The sequence below is a fragment of the Phalaenopsis equestris genome, unplaced genomic scaffold, assembly GCF_001263595.1.
Source record: "Phalaenopsis equestris unplaced genomic scaffold, ASM126359v1 Scaffold000479, whole genome shotgun sequence".
Lineage (NCBI taxonomy): Eukaryota > Viridiplantae > Streptophyta > Magnoliopsida > Asparagales > Orchidaceae > Phalaenopsis > Phalaenopsis equestris.
Genome location: NW_018164920.1, coordinates 343147 through 350976, shown reverse-complemented (window position 1 = coordinate 350976; position 7830 = coordinate 343147). Strand labels below are relative to the sequence as shown.

At 32.0% G+C, this 7830-nt stretch overlaps 1 long non-coding RNA gene across 1 annotated transcript; it reads right to left on the bottom strand.

The window, feature by feature from the left end:
* Nucleotides 1-1983: 1983 nt before the first annotated feature.
* Nucleotides 1984-2682, bottom strand: LOC110027997. The gene is made up of 3 exons (XR_002294400.1): nt 2349-2682; nt 2147-2243; nt 1984-2060 (listed from the first exon to the last, which is right to left on the bottom strand). It is a non-coding gene; the product is annotated as an uncharacterized LOC110027997 (long non-coding RNA).
* Between the last annotated feature and the right edge of the window lie 5148 nt (nt 2683-7830).

Genomic DNA, 7830 nt, shown 5'->3' with positions numbered 1-7830 from the left:
AAAGGACTCGGACAATGCTTGTAGACTCAAAAAGAGACCCAGAAAAACTTGCACACCCATAGGCACAAACAACAAGACTTTCTTTATATGGATAAGGGAAAGTAGGACTGGACTCCAAATAATCAAACTTAAATAATTAATTGGGAGAATCTTTTTTGAAAAGTAAAAAAAATAATATTAAAAAAAGAGTGGACAAAGTGACACAAAGGCAGGCTGCCTGTGGTATTGATATTATTCCTATCTTGCTGTATAAATATCACTTTCCTAATAGTTTTTCAATTTGGGCCCACCCGGCCTTGTCTTCAAAGTCACCCATCAATTCCATCTTCTTTATCTATTTATTTATTTTTGACCTGGACTTTCAAATAATTCTTTCATTTTTATTTATTTATTTATTTTGTATTCTTGCTTGTTTCAAGAGACAAAAGTTTTTTTAAATTGTCCTGAATACTCTTAATTGATGACACATCCTCATTAATTTTCATAACACCAATTGTAATGTATTCATGAGTTTTGATAATCATCTGGATGTTTTCACTTTTTTGGCAACATTGATGTGGGATCACCATTCAAATAAAGTTTTTTGTTGAAGGCAGTGATGACTTGAGCATTTTTTTTTCCAATATTAAAAGTCCATGATCAACTTCAGTGGATTTGACATGTGAAAAAATAAACATCAAATTGTGCTTGATATATCTCATATTTGAAGAATCTTCGACTAATGAATTATAGGTCTCCTTGATTTATTTCTAACCATATTTCTAATTATGCTCCAATTATAACTAGAAAAATTAAAATTGTAGAAAAAAATAGACCATGAATACTGCAGATGATACTTTTATTAATAGTAGAAATATCTAATGGTATGATTGAAATACAATGCTTGTTTTCACGACCCGACCCGATGTTTAGAATTAACTAAAACGGGAACTGCGATCGGACGATATTAAAATTATACTTTTTTTTTTAATTTAAGAAAGCTCCAATATATGTAAATGAGTCACTAATCCGCAAATTAACATAAAATTTTAACCATAAAAAAACATCATAATCGAAAATTGTCTCTATACAGAAGCAAATAATAAAAGAAACTAAAATCATATCATAAACTAATACCTATTAGGAGCAGTGATCCTTTTCCTGTAAACCAAGTCTTTTATACTAGACATAACGCCTAAAATTTTTCTTCTCTTGAAAAAAAAAATAACTTCGACTGTAAGTTTGAGTTAGTGAGTAATTATAGTCTAATATGCATGTTATGCTATACCTAAATGACCAAAAGAAATGCTCTTAATTTTATTATAACTTTAAAATTTTCTCTTTTCTTTTCACTTTAAGTATTTATTAATTTAACTTCTTTAATTGTCATCACAAGATTATTGTACACCTGAAAACATCCTAAAAAATGTGTCCGAAGACACCCTAAAAAATGTACACGAATGTACTCTCACATTGCTTCCGAAGGAGCATCTTTACCATTTCTTTTAACGTGCACAGGTACATTACATCTCATGCCAGTACCATCTGGGATAATCCTGTATGAATTAAGCATTTAAATTTCATTTAATTTCATTTAAATTACATTCTTTTTCCCCTTTTCCTTTTCATTCTTAAACTATAACACACATACAAACATAATTGTCTAAAGCATTAAAGAAAATTTTTATTAAATAAAATTTAAATTTAATACATATAAAAAAATAATTACTCACCTTAATATTAAGAGGCCTCTAAGGTAAATTAACCCTTCACTTCCCTTCTTAGCTCCTAAACCCATGAAATGTGCATACAAGGATTACATCCTAAAAAAATCTTATTTAAATATAAAATAATTATTAAAACACTCACCTCTTTTAGCTTTAGGATTTTTGTTTTCCTCAAATCCGAATGATTTATCGAATTCTTCACACCTTCCAATCTAAATAAATTTAACTAACTACTCCATTAATTTGATTAATAATATTAGGTTTAACATTTACCTTACAGGCTTTCAAGTTGATCTCTTCCCCTTGCTTGCTTCGTAAACCTCATTCAAAGCTGAAATCTCTATATTCAGAGCTCTGCTTCAATAAAACTTTGCTTTAATTAAACATACCCTCACACATATAAATAATTTATTAATTAATTTAATGAAAATCCAACGTACCTTAAAATCTTTTCGGTGCTGACATTCTTTGTTTTCTCTCTCACATGAAATTCGTGTTACTCCTCCCTTAAAATTTGAAAATTAAATAACTTCGATCCTGATTCAAATAACTTTCTATTAACATCTATTTAATTAAACCCATAATCACTTCCATACATATAAAATAATATAATAATTAACTTAATTAAATATAACACTTTACCTATACTCGGCTCTGCCTAACCCATGCTCAACCACGCGAGCCTGCCTTCCTCCTTCCTTCGATCCCTTCTTGTCACAGACTCTCCTTAATCTGTTATGCGAGCATAGTCGACCTCCTCCCTTGCTCAACTTTGACCCAAAGCATGCCACCACCCCTCCTTCCTTCTCTTCCTCCACACGCACACGAGCACAACTTCCTGTTTTCTTTTTTTTGACTTCAACTTGGTCTAGGTAAGCCCTCGACACCACCTCTTCCCTCTCCTTCCTTTGTACGGCACAATCCAGGGAAGCGCACGCGAACGACACTGCTGCCTCCTCTACCAGCATAGTGTCGAGCCGCTCGATTCCTTCCACATGCACGAAATTCTCCCCTTCCTTTTCCTTTCTCTTCTTTGTCGCTCTCACTCGATTATAAGAATGAGTAGACTATCGAAGGAGAGAAATATGTCCATCCGAGGGGATGTATCTCCAAACGGCTGCACTTCTTATTATCATTTATTTATTTATTATGCTGCACTTCTTATTATCTTTTATTTATTTTTTTTTTATTTCTTTTTTAGTATTTAATTTCTGTTATTACACTTGTAGAGTTGAAAGGCCTCCCATAAAAACTTGCACTCACGCAAATAACAATACTTTTATATAAGGGAAGATTGGTCCAGACTCCGAATTATCAAACTTACATTATTAAGAGATTAGGAGGAATTTCTTTTTAAAAGTTGGAAAAATATAAAAAAAACGTGGGCATTAAACAAAGTGAAAATTGATGTTAAGCATCTTCCTTTAAAATAAAGGTAGACTGATACAAATACTGATATTATCCTTAACTTGTTGCCTAAAATATCACTTTTGTGATAAAATTTTAATTTGGTTTCACTTCAATTCATCTTGGAAGTCACCCATCAATTCATCTTTATTTTTTTCTTCTGAACTATCAATAATTATCTCATATGTTTTTTATATTCTTGAACAAACTCTGCTTTTTTTACGTCTTTAGTTATGATAGATTTATTTTATTTGTAATAAAATTTTTGTTAAGTAGATCTTTTTGAGATTTTGAAATATATTTAATTATAGATAATATTTCCTTTTTAATTGCAGCATATTTTTCATGAGTTATATTTTATTTATCGGAAGTAAATTGTGTTTATTTATCTTTATTTGATGTTTTTTTTTTTTCTGCAAGAATTCTACAATAGTTGATGCTAGAGGATCTATTTTTTATAATCTTAAAATAATTGGATGAGCTAAATTTAAACAAACTAAATTATTTGACTATCTATTTTTTTTCCTTTTTACTGCTTATATATGATCGGGGGACCATGGTAAAGATTTTTATCTTAATTTATTGAATAATAGTGCACCATTAATGGCAAGATTTTTGTAAAAATGTGCAACATAATCTAATACACCTAAAAATCATTGTAATTGATTTTTATCTAAAATAATATCTTGCTCTTTCATTTGAAATTGTCAGTAGTCAGATCTCAAGTCCAAGTTAGAAAATAGTACAATTTTGCAGAAGATTATACTTCTTAAAAGAGATTCCTCATATTCTCTTAACCATGAAATTAAAATAATTTGTTGTCCGGTCCGAACATCTCGTCCATAGAAAGGTCTTGTTATTTGTGTGTGTGTGTGCAAGTTTTTTAACTGTGATCAAGACTAAGAGGAGAAAAATAAACAGATCCATGAGAAGGCAAGATTTTCAAACTAAAAATTCTAAATTTTTTGAGTTTTCAAAAAACTAAAATATAAAAGTTAAGAAAAAAAATCTATTTGCATGAACAAAACATAGCTCGTCAAAGAACTGCCCTCTTTCCCAGGGCATAAGGGTAAATGCTTTCAGCTAATACCTGATTTAATCCGTGTAATTATATAAATGCACAGAGCAATTTCTATCGTGAATTCGCACCTAGCTGAGCTAATTTTGATCCTTTGTAACTTTGTAATAAAATTTCCCATTAAAGCAATGAAAAATGTACTTTGCTAAATTCCAATAAAAATTAAAAGGTTGTGTTGATCATTCGTGTTGTCATTCTATCAAATTAAAAAAAAAACTTATTAGCTAAATCTTGCTTACTAGCAAAAAGGGAAAGGAGACATGATTTGTAAAGCGGTGCTTCATATTTGCTGGAAAGTACTTGTCCTCTGCATCAATTAGCTGGTTGTGGGAGTAATTAAAAGATATTAAAAGAAAACTGCAGTTATTCCAAGCCTTTAAATATGTATAATGTCCGATGCTTAAGAGCCATATTCTTCTATCAGTTATGCGAGCAGAAATGATTTCAATTAGTATAGTTTGTAGGAAGATCTACATACCACTTATTTCCAATATTTTTACACATCTAACACTTAAACTTCAATTTTGTTGAATCTGAATCTATCCTGTGAATCACACCCAAGGAATAGAGTGTAAAACAGAAGTGAGCAAAAAAGAGTGCACAGTAAAGAACTTGTTCTTTTATAAATGACTGGTTAACCCCTTAGTATAGAAATGACCTCCATATTTATAGGCAAGTGGGTATGAAGTGTACAATTACATGCTTGTCCCTTCTTTTACGGGGGCATTATGAGGTGTTTTTGGTATAAAAAAGAAATGAGTCTATGGTTCGACTATATCAGTTGGCTGATTGAGATTAATAGTCCTTGGGTCGACAATGCCCGCTGTACCAACATTGTTGAGTTGTGGTAGCCGGTCGGCTCTGATTATCTTTCAATCGTATGAACTTCGCTTGGTCGGCTTAAGTCAACTGATAGGCCTCTTTGGTTTTGCTATCTGTTGTTGCCTCTAGATGAGAAGCTCATGTCAAAGAGAGTGAACTATCGTAATCCGATAGGTAACCTATCCCTTGACAGGAGATCCATTTGTAGTGTTCATGACGTGTGTAGTGATGAGAACCTTAGGCCTCCTGAAAAGTCTTGGGGACTCTTATGAGGTGGCTCGCGATATGGGTACAAGGGTTAAGTTGATGTCTTCTCTCTTTTCAATGGATCTTGATCTTTAACTTAGGTGTTCTTCGTTCGGCCGGTTTTAGACCTTGCTCTAAGGGAGCTATACTTGGTCAATCAGGTCATTTCAGTCTTCCATTGACGTGACCCTTGATCTTTTTCTGTAAGACATCTTTAACTGCACTTTTATTTCTTATTTCATTGAATTTTCTCAAGATTTATGTTGACGCATTTCTGACATACAAATTTTTACTTGCATACCACATTACCTATGCATGAAAAGTTGTATTATCTCTGACAAACGCAATTTAAACTTCTGAACTTTTCGTGACCACTATGTACTTGTATATTACGTGGCGGTTAACACATCACATTGCTTTTTCTGGCCTTCGAAGTGAAGGTTCCACTAAATCTTTCATCCATATCAGCCTACAAGACTAAGGGGAGAGCCAAGGCCACAGATGTCCTTAAATTGAAAAAAAAAAATTAGGATTGTGATGGGGACCCAAAAAGATTTGAAATTAGATGCCATTCTCTTGCTAGTGGGAATCCATGATACTTGAATCATTGTCCGAGAAGAAAGGTCAGAGAGGATGAGATGAATGATTAGTCATAACAAATCACTCTGCTGTTACAAAATCCCCTTTTATTTTACATAAAATTTTTCCCCTCATATAAAGTGAGCTAGCAACTAATGAAACTTGCATGAAAGGAAATAAAAGGATTAGGCAGGCAGTGGAGGCTGCAGCTTTACAGAATAAAGGTGTTTTGATTGTTGAAAAGACTTGATCGCTTCATTGCTGGAAAGTTCAAATATATAATTGGTCTCTCTGAACTTCTTGTTTGGTTTTGAAAATTCTTAGGGATTGATTGGTAATATGTTTTACTTTGTTTTAGGACAATAATGTTGTTCCAAAGTAGCTGTTTCTCGTTTGAGTTGAAATTTTTAGAGAATTAGAAAATGTTGTCTTTTGAAAGGGGTTTTAATATTACCATACATACATAAATACACATACACACACATATCTATATACATTGATGGATATATCTATCTATCTATCTATCTATCTATCTATCTATATATATATATATATATATCTATGTATGTATGTACATATGGATGGTTGAGATTTTGATTGGAGGGCGTTTGAGAAAGGAAGTGGAGCTTTATGGATGTTACGACAGTCTATCTTTGGCCTTGAACATTTTCCATTGAGTCTAGGAGGTCCTGGAAGACATGAATCTTTTAACCGTTTTTAAATGTAAATAAAATAATGCAATATGATCATCACTAAAAATCACGCAAAATGCAAAAATTAAGCTCTTTTTGTTTTTATTAATGACCACAAACTTGGACGCATAATAATCGTCCAAAAACTCTATGAAAAATTATGCTGTCAGTAATCCTCAAATATACTTTTAGATTTGAGTTGAAAAAAAATTATAATTTGTATAGTATACATTAAGGTTTGGTGTCAACTATGGGTCAGCTGTAGCTTTTAAGCTTCTCTGCTGCAGCTGCGCTGTCCTAGAAAGTTGTTATGGGGAAACTGCGGCAGGTGGAATTGATGCATGCACCCTTTTTATTCTCTTCTATGTCATAATTTTTCTCGCTATTCAATGACTAGCAAATATTTTGTTTCCTCCTAAGAGTTGTTTCAATGATCCCTATAGATACAAGGCGTCCCACATATTATCATGTATAAATTTCAAGTCTTGTTATGTAAATGCCCCCTGCAAATTTATAATTAGCATAACTATAACAAGAATTGAGCTATATTGTCATTCAGATGCTGCATATATTGTAGATCATTTTGCAAAGTTGCTACGGAATTGCCGGTAGAAATTTTAATAGTAATTCTTAACTTCTCTAACACTTCAATTTGGTTATCATTTTGATAAAACAATTAAGAAATTAAAAAGCGATCCATCAACAGTCTGAGTATTTAAAGGGGGAAAAATTACTTAACCAAACATCTTTGTTGTGCCCATTTAATAGTAATATAGCTTTAAGTTCCTTAAGCTCAATGTTACAACACCACTCAAACTAGCAACACTCAAGAAAGAATAAAACCTTAAATATGCTCTTGTTGGATGAAGGAGTAGAAGAAGTTTTCATGATTCAAAATCTCACAAAACATAACCCCCCCTTAAACAATAGAAAATAATTCATCAAAAGAAGTATTAAGATTTAAAAGAAGATGCATTTTTCCATCATTCTCGTAGGTGTGCTTGGCACATGTGGCAACTAAAAAGGAAGCAAAAAAAAAGGAACTTTATAGTTAATCTTTAGCTAAGAAAGAGTCTCATTATATCATCCTACTAGCATATGAATTTTATTTTTTTAGCAATTATTTTAAAACTTAATCTTCAAAAGATTGAATTTTCACCAACTATATCCAACATGTCATCAAACTTAGATATAAAAACACTGTGCAACTCTTTTATTATTGGGTCTCGCCATTAAAGCAGATGCACCGACCCACTTTTGTTTTGGAGATGAATAGATCAAATGCCATAGTTCGGCTTGA